Here is an 11,514-nt window from a genome sequence, read left to right on the forward strand (position 1 = left end):
TCAGTAGTAACAGCTGATCAGCAGTCTGATGACATCATTGACTGCAGCTGTATGTCTGAGCTTGAATTGCATCATCCTTCTCAGAAAGCCCATTAGAAAACAGGTTCATTTCTGTCAGCGAGCCTCTCACTCTGTGGCAATTTGTGACAAAACGGTAACTGTTATCAGAAAACAGAGCAGACACTGAGCGCCACAACAAGTGTCTGAAGCTGTGTGTGTATTTTGGTGTTTCTAGGATGTAAAATGTGGACACAGGAGCGAGTTAAAAACACATGAAAATGTGAACTCCTCTCCTTCCAGCCAGAGAGAAATATATGGGGAGTAATAGGAGAGACAAGGGGTGAGCATGTCCTTTAGAGGGGCACAGTTCAAATTTGGTTTGTCTGACAGTTAAAGTAAAGATATTTTTCAAGAGAGGTCAAGAATCTCCTCTACTTTGGAGAAAATGAGGCGCATACCTTAAACTATGTGCCCGTGAGGGCGATTTGAAAATAAGTTTTTAGAGAATCTTCAGCTCACTTATGCACGCTAACTTAAGTGTCCTGCACTCTAAGCCACCAACATTCCATGCAATACACACACGGGAAACAAAAATTTTCAGCAGAAATGAGGTGAGACGAGCATCACGCTTGAACAATTGCTGTTCGAAAAGTATAAAAGATATTAGAAAGATAAAAACACCACTTGAAAGACAACAAATTTTTTGAAGGTAAAATGGACTGTGTAGCTGAATGTATGCCAAAGTAGTAGAGGTTTGAAATAGCTGAAAATTTTTGAGGATTTTCGCCGTCTCTCATAGGAAATGAATGGAGTTTTTTGGCAGCAACCCTGCTGCCAGTTGTCCTATTTTGAAAGTTCTAAATCTCCTCATGTGTCACCCTGATTACCGATTGTCTCCACTTGTTCCCCATTTCACTCCATGTTGTTAAATAGTCTGTGTTCCCTTGTCTTGTGCCAGTCTCTTTGTCCTTCAACCAGCACCTGAGCCCTTATCCATGCCCACAGCCTCAGAGAAATTCCTAGTAAGCCTTTGCACTGTGAGAAGAGTGATTTATTTTTTGTTTGCAAATTTTGTACCTTTAGTTTAGATGTTTTTTCCAGCTAAAGTTCATAGCCAGTAGTTTCCTCTTGAGTGATTTTGAGCAGTAAATTTAATAGATTATCTTAGATCCTCCGCTTAGTGGAAAGCTGTGTTAATAGCTCTAAGCTCTAGTTGACTGTTTAGGAGAGTACTGGCTTGATTGAATGTATTGTATTGCCTGATCTCGTCAAAAGAAGGGGCATGGCTCAGTGAATGTCAGACCAGTGTGTGTGTCAACAAGGGCGTCAACAAGTTTTGATGCCAGACCAGCCCTAATGGAAATGCTCCACAAAGAGTTCCAGTTCCAGACTTCGTGAGTCTCTGGAATTCGGCCAGCAGCAGGCGGCTTCACTGGCTGCGGAAAACCAAGCACTTAACACCTTCATTAAAGCACTTACCGAGGGCGTGATGAAGATCACGGCAGAAAACAAACAAATGAAAGAGGCTATCCTTGACATCCAGACACACACTGCCCTATGCAATGTGTTTCTGGATCAATGCAAAGTCAATGCAACTACCGATCATCCGATATAATAAACAGTAAATGAGTGATTTTGGTCTTTGCAATGCTTGGTGCTCATGTCATCCCATGCTGAAGGAACACACCTACTACTCGCCAGTCTGCCACTCTTATTCCTATTTAGACCACTTTTTCATTAATAATTCAATTGTGAAAGATGTCTTTGACGCCAAGATCTACACCATTGCCATCAGCGACCACACACCAGTCACTCTGACACTCACAAAAAATGAAAACACCAACTTCTAAACAATGCAGATTTTATTTAATACATAATTTCTTAAGGACTCCAACTTTATTAAATTCAATAAGGAGGAATAGACAATATTCTGTGACATAAATGACCAGTCAGCCTGCATCCTGTGGCAGGCAGCAAAAGCAGTCATGCAAGGCAAAATAATATCTTATTCATGTAAGAAAAAAACAGGAGCAAGCTCTCAAGACAGAATTAGACAAAAAAAATTAAAGCTTTGGAGACAGCTCATGCTGCCTCCCAAGAGGAACATCTCCTGAGAGAACAAAGGGAATTAAAACTAAATGAATTACTAAACATCAAAATACAATTTCAACTGCAGAGATTACTCTTGGAGGACTTTGAACATAGCAATAAATCCAGCAGATTTCTAGCAAACCAACTAAAGCAGAACAAAGAAAGAGAAACAATATCAAGAACTCCACTGGGAAAATAACCTGTGACCCAGAAAAAATAAATCTCTTAGGGAATTCTATAAAAAACTTTATTCGTCTGAGATTAACCCCTCCAAATACAGCATTGAAACTTTTCTGTGCACAGTCGACTTACCAAAATTTAATCAAGGCCAAATAATGGCTCTGGAGTCACCTATTTCGACCGAGGAACTCCAAGAAGCCCTCAAACATATGCCAAAAACAGGAAAGCCCCGGGATCAGATGGTTTCCCTACAGAGTTCTACAAAGAGTTCTGGCCAGAGCTGGCACCAATATTTTACAGAATGTTCACCGAAATGTAGGAAACCTTGACCCTTCCACCCAACATGAACTGTGCAATTATTAGCCTCCTCCTTAAACCAGACAAAGACCACTCCCATCAGGTTATCATCCAATATCACTTAAATTATTTGCAAGGCACAAGCTAGAAGACCTCACATCTAACATTATACATCCTGACCAAACTGGGTTTATTAAAGGCCGACACTCTACCAACAACACTCGCAGACTTATCAACCTGATAGACTCTTGTAACAGTCAGAGCAAGATGCCATAATAGTCTCCCTAGATCCAGGAAAAGCGTTCAACAGGATAAATTGAAATTTTCTCCTCACCACATTACAAAAGTTCAGGTTCAGAGAAAACTTTGTGAACTGGATCAAAATATTTTATTGCTCTCCCAGTGCCTTTGTCAGAACAAAAGCTCAAACTTCTCCAAGCTTTTCTCTCCAAAGTGCACCCAGGCAGGGTTGTCCACTTTCTCCCTCCCTTTTTGCTAGATTTATAGAACACCCTGTTTGGGTGGAGAAGTATGAGGGTGTGTTTATTTTGCTTTTTTTTTTTTTCTTCCTTCCTCCTTTTTGGGAAGGGGAGGCAGGATGGATGAGGGAGTGGTTGGGCAGGTTTGTCCAGGGGCAGTGGGCCTGGTTGCTGTGGTGGGCTATGGCTTGCCCTGTCCAGGCGTGGGGTGTGAGTGGGCGTCAGCCTCACCGGTGTGTGTTGGGGGCCTGGCTGGGGGGGCACTTAGCCCGTGCTGTGTGGGGTGCACCTGATGGGCCTGGGGTCTTTGGGTTCTCTTGTTTCTCTGTGGGCTGCCTCTGTAGTTGGGGTCGCAGCTCCTGTTTTTCCTGCATTCTCCTTGCATGGGTTGGACCTGGGGTTACTGGGTACTCTGGCAGCTCGGTTCTGACATATTTGCAATCCTGGGCCGGGTGCATGTTGTACCGTCCCATCCAAAACACCTACCATAAGCTACCCACAGCATCCAATGATAAAATCTAGCATACATACACACATTTACACATATAATCCATGTACAATTCAGATTGCATGGAAAATCCTGTGACCAATGCTCTGTTTGTTTATTGTTGCTGTCATTTCTGTATGCCCCCTGTTGTTAGCATTGTTTTTTTTGTACCCCTCCTTCTGTCTTCCCTATCCTAATTCTGTTTATTCTTTCTATCTGCTCCTGAGCCTCAGTCCAGTAGCTTTAGCATCAAACCAGCACCATTGCCAAAAAGTTATATGCAGATGGCGACAGTATGTTAGACTCCTCCTTCGCAGAGTAAAACTGTTTCAGCACAGCAAGGCACCAAGAGCATTTATACTGCCTGCCCCAGCTGATGAACAGAACAGGTGGAAAAAAAAAAAAAAATATATATATATATATATCTCAAATTATCAAATTTTGCCATAATGATAACAAAATTTGTCATGCATGTGTGTTTTTTTTCCCCTTCAAGCTATCTTGTTCTGGACATAGTAAATGCACCTTTTGCTTTTCAACTGTATAACTTGTTTAACTTTGCCTCTTTGATAGTGTGTCTGGATTTGTGAGGGATGAATAATTTTTCTATATATATTTTTAACTGTTCCCAAATCATCTCAAATGTTTTCTTAAAGTGGGCTAGTATGAAAATCAAGCCTAGTAAGTCTAGAAGTATCTCAATAAGTAGAGGGCGCGTAAGTGATCAAAAGTTTGTAATAGATGAAGAGGCAATTCCAATAATTAGGGAAAAACCAGTAAAGAGTCTAGGGAGGTGGTACAAGGCAGATTTGCATGATGGAGAACAGGTAATGCAGTTTTGGAAGGATGTTACTGAGGGACTGGTTAGAATAGATAAATCAGGACTTCCAGGAAAGTTGAAGTGGTGGTGTTGGTTTGGATTATTTCCCAGGTTGATATGGCCACTGTTGGTATAGGAGATTCCAATACCTGCTGCAGAGAAAATGGAAAGACGAGTAAGCTTTCACATTAGGAAGTGGCTAGGTATTCCAAGATGTAAAAGCACTGTGGCACTGTATGTGAAAGGCATATTACAGCTCCCTGTATCTAGTCTAGTGGAGGAGTTTAAATGTACAAAGGTTAGGACAGAGCTTCTGTTATCTGGGAGTAAAGATGTGGTAGTTAGTAAGGTAGTTCCAAACCCAACCAAGGGGAGAAAATGGCAGTGCAGGAAGCGAAAGCAACTCTTAGGCATACAGAGATTGTAATGGGTAATGTTCAAATAGGCCGGGGAGGCTTGGGGCTTGGTCCAGGCAAACCGGTGTGAGTAGAGCAGGTCCCAAAGAGAAGGGGAAACTAGTTGTGGAGCAGGTTCGTAGACAGGAGGAAATAATAAGGAGTGTGAGGGCAGTGGCTCAGGCTAAGCAGGGACAGTGGTCGAACTGGGAAGGTGTAGAGAAGAAAAACATTAGGAGGAAAGAGCTGTGGAGTATGGAGGAAAGTAGGATTATGATGTATTGCCAACTCCCCAGAACCTAAATCTCTGGGTAAATGGAGACCCACTATGTTCATTGTGTTCAGGTATTGCAACTCTAAAGCACATCTTGTCAGGTTGTAAGGTTAGTCTGTCACAAGGAGGGTATATGTGGCGATATAACCAAGTTTTAAAAAGCTTAGCTGCAGACATTGAAGATATACGTCGGCAGGCGAATTTAGGAGGGTCTAAGACAAAGAGTTGCAATTCAGCAGCGAGGATGGAAAGTTAGGATTTGTCCATTTGTAAGTAAGATGTAGAGGGTTTATAGCAAGATCTGTTGTTGCTTTGTTGAGGGAGTTAAGAGGAAGGGGAGGAAAATAATGAAGGAAATGTCGGATGAGGCAGTAAGATCCAGTCAGTGGATTTGGATTAGAAGAAGTAATAGTAGCTGGCAGCAGGGGGAGCTCTTAAGATAGACAGACTCTTGGGAGAAGCAAAGGAAGAAATCCAGGAAGAGAAAGTTTAAGTGGAGGGTGTGACCTGTTTGAACCTCTCTGAGACCATGCGGTTAGTCCAAGTGAGTTTGCCTGTATTGGTTTGATTTGACTTGTCCTCTTTCTCTGATTATAGGACTGTTCAGGTGAGTTTGTTTGCTGAATCTGCTTGTGTAGCTTGTCCGCCACCTCCTGCATGTTAGCTATCACTGCTCACTGGCCTAGTTAGATATTATCTTTAGGGCACATAGTGCAGGGCGAAAGGTTGTTGCTGGGGAGTTAGACACTAAGTCTGGTCCATTTTTTTTGTAGCACAAGTTTCTTGTGTTTACTCAGAATGGGATGGGAAACTGAGTATTAAATTTCAGAATAGCTGATCTGAGTTGGTTCAGTCAACTCTGAGTATGTTCACCTTAAGTTGTGCGTGTGCACAACTACTATAAAAGCCATCAATAGAGCCCCGATACCACGAGTCACCATGGCAACCAAGAAAAAGCAATCCACTTATTTCAACCCGCTTGAGTTGGAGGTTTTAATGCAGGCCTATGGAAAGTATGAGCACGTGTTTTGCCGTAAATGTAACACCATTGCAGCAGCAAGCAACGGCATGAGGAAAAAAATGCTACCCGAGTCAAACACAAGCTTGAATGTACTATTCCATTGATTTTACATTTAACTGAGTTGAGATCGCAGCTTACATTTATAAATAGGAATAAAATCTGATTTTCATTTAGGTACAATCCATCAGGGGAGAAGCGTACTTGGAAGCAGTTAAAAAGGAAATCTAAAAGCTTCATTCAAAAAGGTAAGGCATATTTTGCTGGGCTATGATTGTACCTCACTTTGATTTTAATTTTATTTTTTTAAATTGATTTAAGATATTAAACAAAGACATTAACCAAAGTAAACATTCGGCAGCTGTAAATATTCCATACTCAGATCTTGCCTTAGATGGCTGTTCAAAGTGTTATGAAACAGACTCTTTTCCTGCATCATGGGAGGAGGAGGAGGAGGAGGAGGAGGATGATGATGATGATGATGAAGAAGAAGAAGAAACGCTGTCTGCTGCAACAGGGAGAGCAGCAGAATGTATATAATTTAAAATAATAGAATATATGATTTCTAAAATCAGTCACCTGCAATCCTGTGGAATTCCTCTTTGATGTTTCTTACAGGTTTGTGTCCCAGGAACACTACCATCATTGGTAACAGCCGTTTCAGAGTTACTTTTCTCACAGCTCTACACACTGTTGCCTTTCCATAATTCTCTTCATCACCAATGTTGTAAAGAAAACTACCGTTTGCAAAAAAAAACAACTTTGCTCTTCACATAAAATTAGCTGTGATGTGAGCGCACGTCCAGTGTGTGAGGTTAGTGACGTATGGTCGGAGAATGTTACTGAGATCAATGATACCGTAGCGTTCGAACAGATACTCCTCTGGAAATGTCAGGGACATCTAAGGAAGATTCTCTCGCCACGTAAGACATTTCAAATAAATTGGGCTTTGATATCAATCGGATTGGGAATGAATGGGCAATCCATGTCTAACAGCTGTCTTTGTGGAAGGCAGAAACTCAGGGTTTCTTAAAGAAAGGCCTTGTGAACCAGCCTACCACGTGACCGGGCAGGAAGCATTCGCAGCTTTGGGCGAAATTGGAAATAAAGGTACCACTGAAATGGAATGGATTTCCCCTCACATTTTGTGGATTTGGCAGAACATTTTTGAGCAAGAGTATTTTTTCATAGCAACCTACCTTTTTGTTGTGGTCATGGAGCCAGCAAGAAAGAGGAGATTTTCTCCTGTCTGGCAGCATTTTGAGCTGATCTCTCATAAGGTATAATAATTTTGTGATTATAGGTTATACTAAATATTCTAAAAAAAGATTACACAACCCTTGTACTAATAACAATCTTCCACATTCTGCCATTTTAAAAGGTGAAGTTTCTGTTGTGTCCCAAAGAAACTGGATACAACAATAACACCTCATCAATGCTGAGGCTGCATGAAAACAAGGAGACCAACAACAGTGAACCAAGCCAGATAGCCTAAGTTTTTTTTTTTTTTTTTTTTTTTTTTTTTTTTTTTTTTTTTACTAAATTAATGTATATACTGTACTACTGTATTTTTATGAATTTATTTAATCAGGATTTAATCAGATTGTCTGAAGGTTTTTTCACCATTTCATGAAGCCACAGTTGAGCTATCTGAGGAGAAAACGGTCTCAGGATCCAAAGTTGACAATGCTTCGGTATGCACTGGAGGAGGAGGAGGAGGAGGAGGATCTTGGAATCCTACAAACTCCAGAGAGCTGACAGAAAGGCTGAGGAAATGAATAAAGGACAAGCTCTTTATATACCAATCAAAGAGCATCACATCACTGGCAACACTGCTGGACCCCAGATTAAAAAAAAAAAAAAGGCTTCTATGGCCCCAACAAAGGAGAGGAGACAGAGAAGAGGCTGACAGCAGAATGTGCTGCTGTCATGCGTAACACCACGTTCTCATCATCCTCCTCCTCCTCCACAGCAGCATCATCATCCTCCTCTATATCGTTCTCATCAGAAGCTTCTCTGCCTGGGACTCAGGGTAATCAATGTATTTTAATTGGTTTATTGTATGCATTCATTGTTATTGTATGTAGTCACTTACAGTCAGCTTTTCTGTTTCAGGAAACAAATTGTGGCATCGTTTGGGCGCCACAGTGCAGTAGACAAAAACACGAAATGAAACAGGTGGATTCAACTGTGGAGGTCAAATCATACCATGCAGAACAAAATGTGAGGAGATCAGAAGACCCACTACAATACCGGGAAAAGTATAAAAATGTACACCAGAACTTGTATAGGCTTGCTGTCAACATTCTGTGTACCTCAGCTTCATCTGCGCCCTGTAAAAGCGTATTTTCAAAAGCAGGTGAAATTTCAAAAGAAACCACCTGAAGCCAAGCACTGTTGAAAAGTTGCTCTTCTTGAATAAAAGTCCCCCCCAAACACAAGTAATTCAGGCACTTTTTTTTTTTTTTTGTTAATTTGATCATGTAAGCACAAATTATGTCAGAGCTTCACACATTGTCCACTTGATGGTTGATGGTGCAGTAGCGCAAATGAAGCACCATGAAGCTTCAGCCCGTGTGAACTAGTGATGGTAAACTCGATTCTTTTTACTGAATCGAGGTTAAATGAGTCACTCACCAAAGTGAATCGAGTTTTTGAGTCACTGAGTCAGTTACCCAGTAGGTGCATACAGCGAGCTGCTTCAGATTCAGCTTGCAAGGAGGGAGGGGTTGTGTAAGTGAGTGATACGTTCATCTTTATGGCTTGAGTATATCGCGAGCTGCAGCCATTTATAGCTCACCCGGAGGGAGGGGTGAGTTAACGACTGCCTGCTGATGCTACGTACTGCGAGCTTAGTGAGTCTTGTAAACACAAGACTCACTAAGCTCACAGTGAAGGGGGGTTGATTTTAGCTTTGTAACGAGTGTTTTTTCCATCGTTCACAGCTCATAGCAGGGAAGGAAATAGTGACAGTTCACTAGGTGAAACGGGGAGTTCAGTTAAAAAACATGAACTGTTGCTTTTGCCACAATTACTCTAATTACTAATTAGCTCGATATGTTTCTACAAGTGCTGTTAGAATATCAGTTACACAGTAATGATATACTGATTGGTGTCTTCAGTTAGCTGTGCAAATAAATGGCAGTAGCAGGGATGAGTCAGTTGGGACCAAGAATCGTGCTTCATGAGTCAGTAAAGTGATTCATTCATGAATCACCAGAAGGGAATACTAGACTTAATAAACAGCTGGAACTCAAAGTGCCCAGGACTAAAAAAAACCTCACTGGAGGAATTACTAGAGAAACGCAGAAATAAGAATCACAAGAGGGTGGATCGTCTCAGACGTGATGCCTCAGAGACTGGAGACATGGACATCAATTGTCTGGTACAGTAGCGTGGATGGTTTATAAAGGCTGCTTGATTGCCAATGAGAGGCAGGTGTGCCCCACCTCTCTGCAAGGACCTGCTGAGTGAGAGAGATCAGCAGCAGAAAAAAAAAAAAAAAACACACAAAAACAGATCGCTGATGATATTATTGTAACTCCTATGTGTCTAAAACAGCATTTCAGAGATTTTTTGTGCCCTTTTCTGCTTGTAGTGTGTTTGGTGTTACTTGCTTTTGAAGAGTATCTGAATAAACTGGAAAAACAACTTCCTCTGTTTCAAGAAGAGGTCCCACAACATAACCCGTGAATATGGTGACAGCAATGCTAATGTTGAAAGAAAAACATGGTTGGGCCTCAGTCTCTCCACTGAGTCCTGCAAAAAGTTTAGTGGAACACTTAAGGAGAACTGAAGTGGCAAATACAAAATTGGAGTTGAAACAAGAGCAAACACACCACAGCATAAGCTGATCCAGGATGTGAATACAGGATGGAGCAGTACATACTACATGGTAGAGAGATCCTGAAGTAACTCCAGGGGCAAACATTACTTTTGTCATAGTCTGCCCCTTACTCTCACCTTGGACTCAATACCTGTCCAGGCGTGATTTCACGTATGTCGCTGTCTCTCACGCTGGACTTTTCCATGGCTCACACCACACCTGCTCTGACTCAGCCATCAGCAAACCTTCAGCCCGGCGTACCCATAGATAGATACATAGACGCTGTGTTGACTGCTGCTGCCGATTGGAGCGACGTGCCTGTGTTCAAGTCTTTATTTAGATAATTGCTTCATTTGATTACTATTATTGCTATCATTATATTATTATTACTATTATTACGTCCATCCATTGTCATGCACATCACTCACAGACCACGAGCATGAAGTTCTTCCAATGCATGAACAACTAAGACTTTCAGTTTTTTTGGTGAGAGAGCACTGGTCAGATAGTAAGCAATTGGAGCTTTCCAATGCCCCTGTATGCCAACCACCATAAACATGAGAGCCTCAGTGGCAACATCTCTCTCGTTAAATCCATCCCCCATATCCACAAACCCTGCCTTTGTTTGAGTTTGGGGATTGTATTGCACATGTTTTTTTATGGCTACGGCATCCAGCATCAGTGTCACCCATCCATAATTAGTCCGGTCCATCTTCCCAGCATGTCCAGCATCATCTTATTTTGACCAGGCTTAGCATCAACCGAAGTCAGCCACCTTTGTAAAAATAAAAAGTAGTAATTTAAACACTTTAACCCTTATAGAAAAAACTTAACAGAGAAAAAAGCATATCTGAAAGCTCAAAATGTGTCAGAATGCGTTATGTGATGATTTGATGTGAACTTTTAGATTGGTAATTTTTACTGTCACAAGGACTAATGTGGGTAATGTATTTAACAACGCTCTCTAGTCTCTAGTATGCTCATGTGTACTTTGAGTGTGTCTGAAATGAGTGGCAGAGAACAACTGCGACAGAGGTTTTAATATGATCAGGACCTTGATGCTCTCATGTGTTTGAGAAATATTACATGCAGATACTGACAATAATAGACTGAGGTTCAGCTTCATGGAAAGGCTGAGGCAAGTCCAATGGCAGGCTCTCTTCAGCTTTCCTCGATACAAGATTTAAAAAAAAGTTTTAAGCATTAGAAAGTGTACTGTATTTTTTTCCATGCAGACAGAAACAATTTTTAGAAAAGTGTGGCATTCAGTTGTTATCAAATGCTTACAGACATATGAATCATGGACATGAATGAATGAATAGTTTAGCCAAATGGCACATTTACCTTTTGTAAATGAGATGGGAAGTTAAAGACAAACTGTTTCATTCCATGTCTCAGCCGGACAATCTGACCTGTCCTGTCAAAATCCTCTGCCTTAAAGTGCTCACTGAAGAGCAAGGACCTCTCACTTGTCACAAAACCTTCATGTTTCACTGCCAGTTCCCATTGTCTCCAAAAAATATTGTCTTTAGGAAACCTTAAAAAGTAAAGTGAGAAAAGTAGCCAGAGATGTAAAGAATTTTCATCCTTCACATTAAGGTTAAGTACATAACACATTTACTGTACATATAAAATAGATCCAATATC

This window comes from Echeneis naucrates, chromosome 13 (assembly GCF_900963305.1).
Source record: "Echeneis naucrates chromosome 13, fEcheNa1.1, whole genome shotgun sequence".
Taxonomy (NCBI): domain Eukaryota; kingdom Metazoa; phylum Chordata; class Actinopteri; order Carangiformes; family Echeneidae; genus Echeneis; species Echeneis naucrates.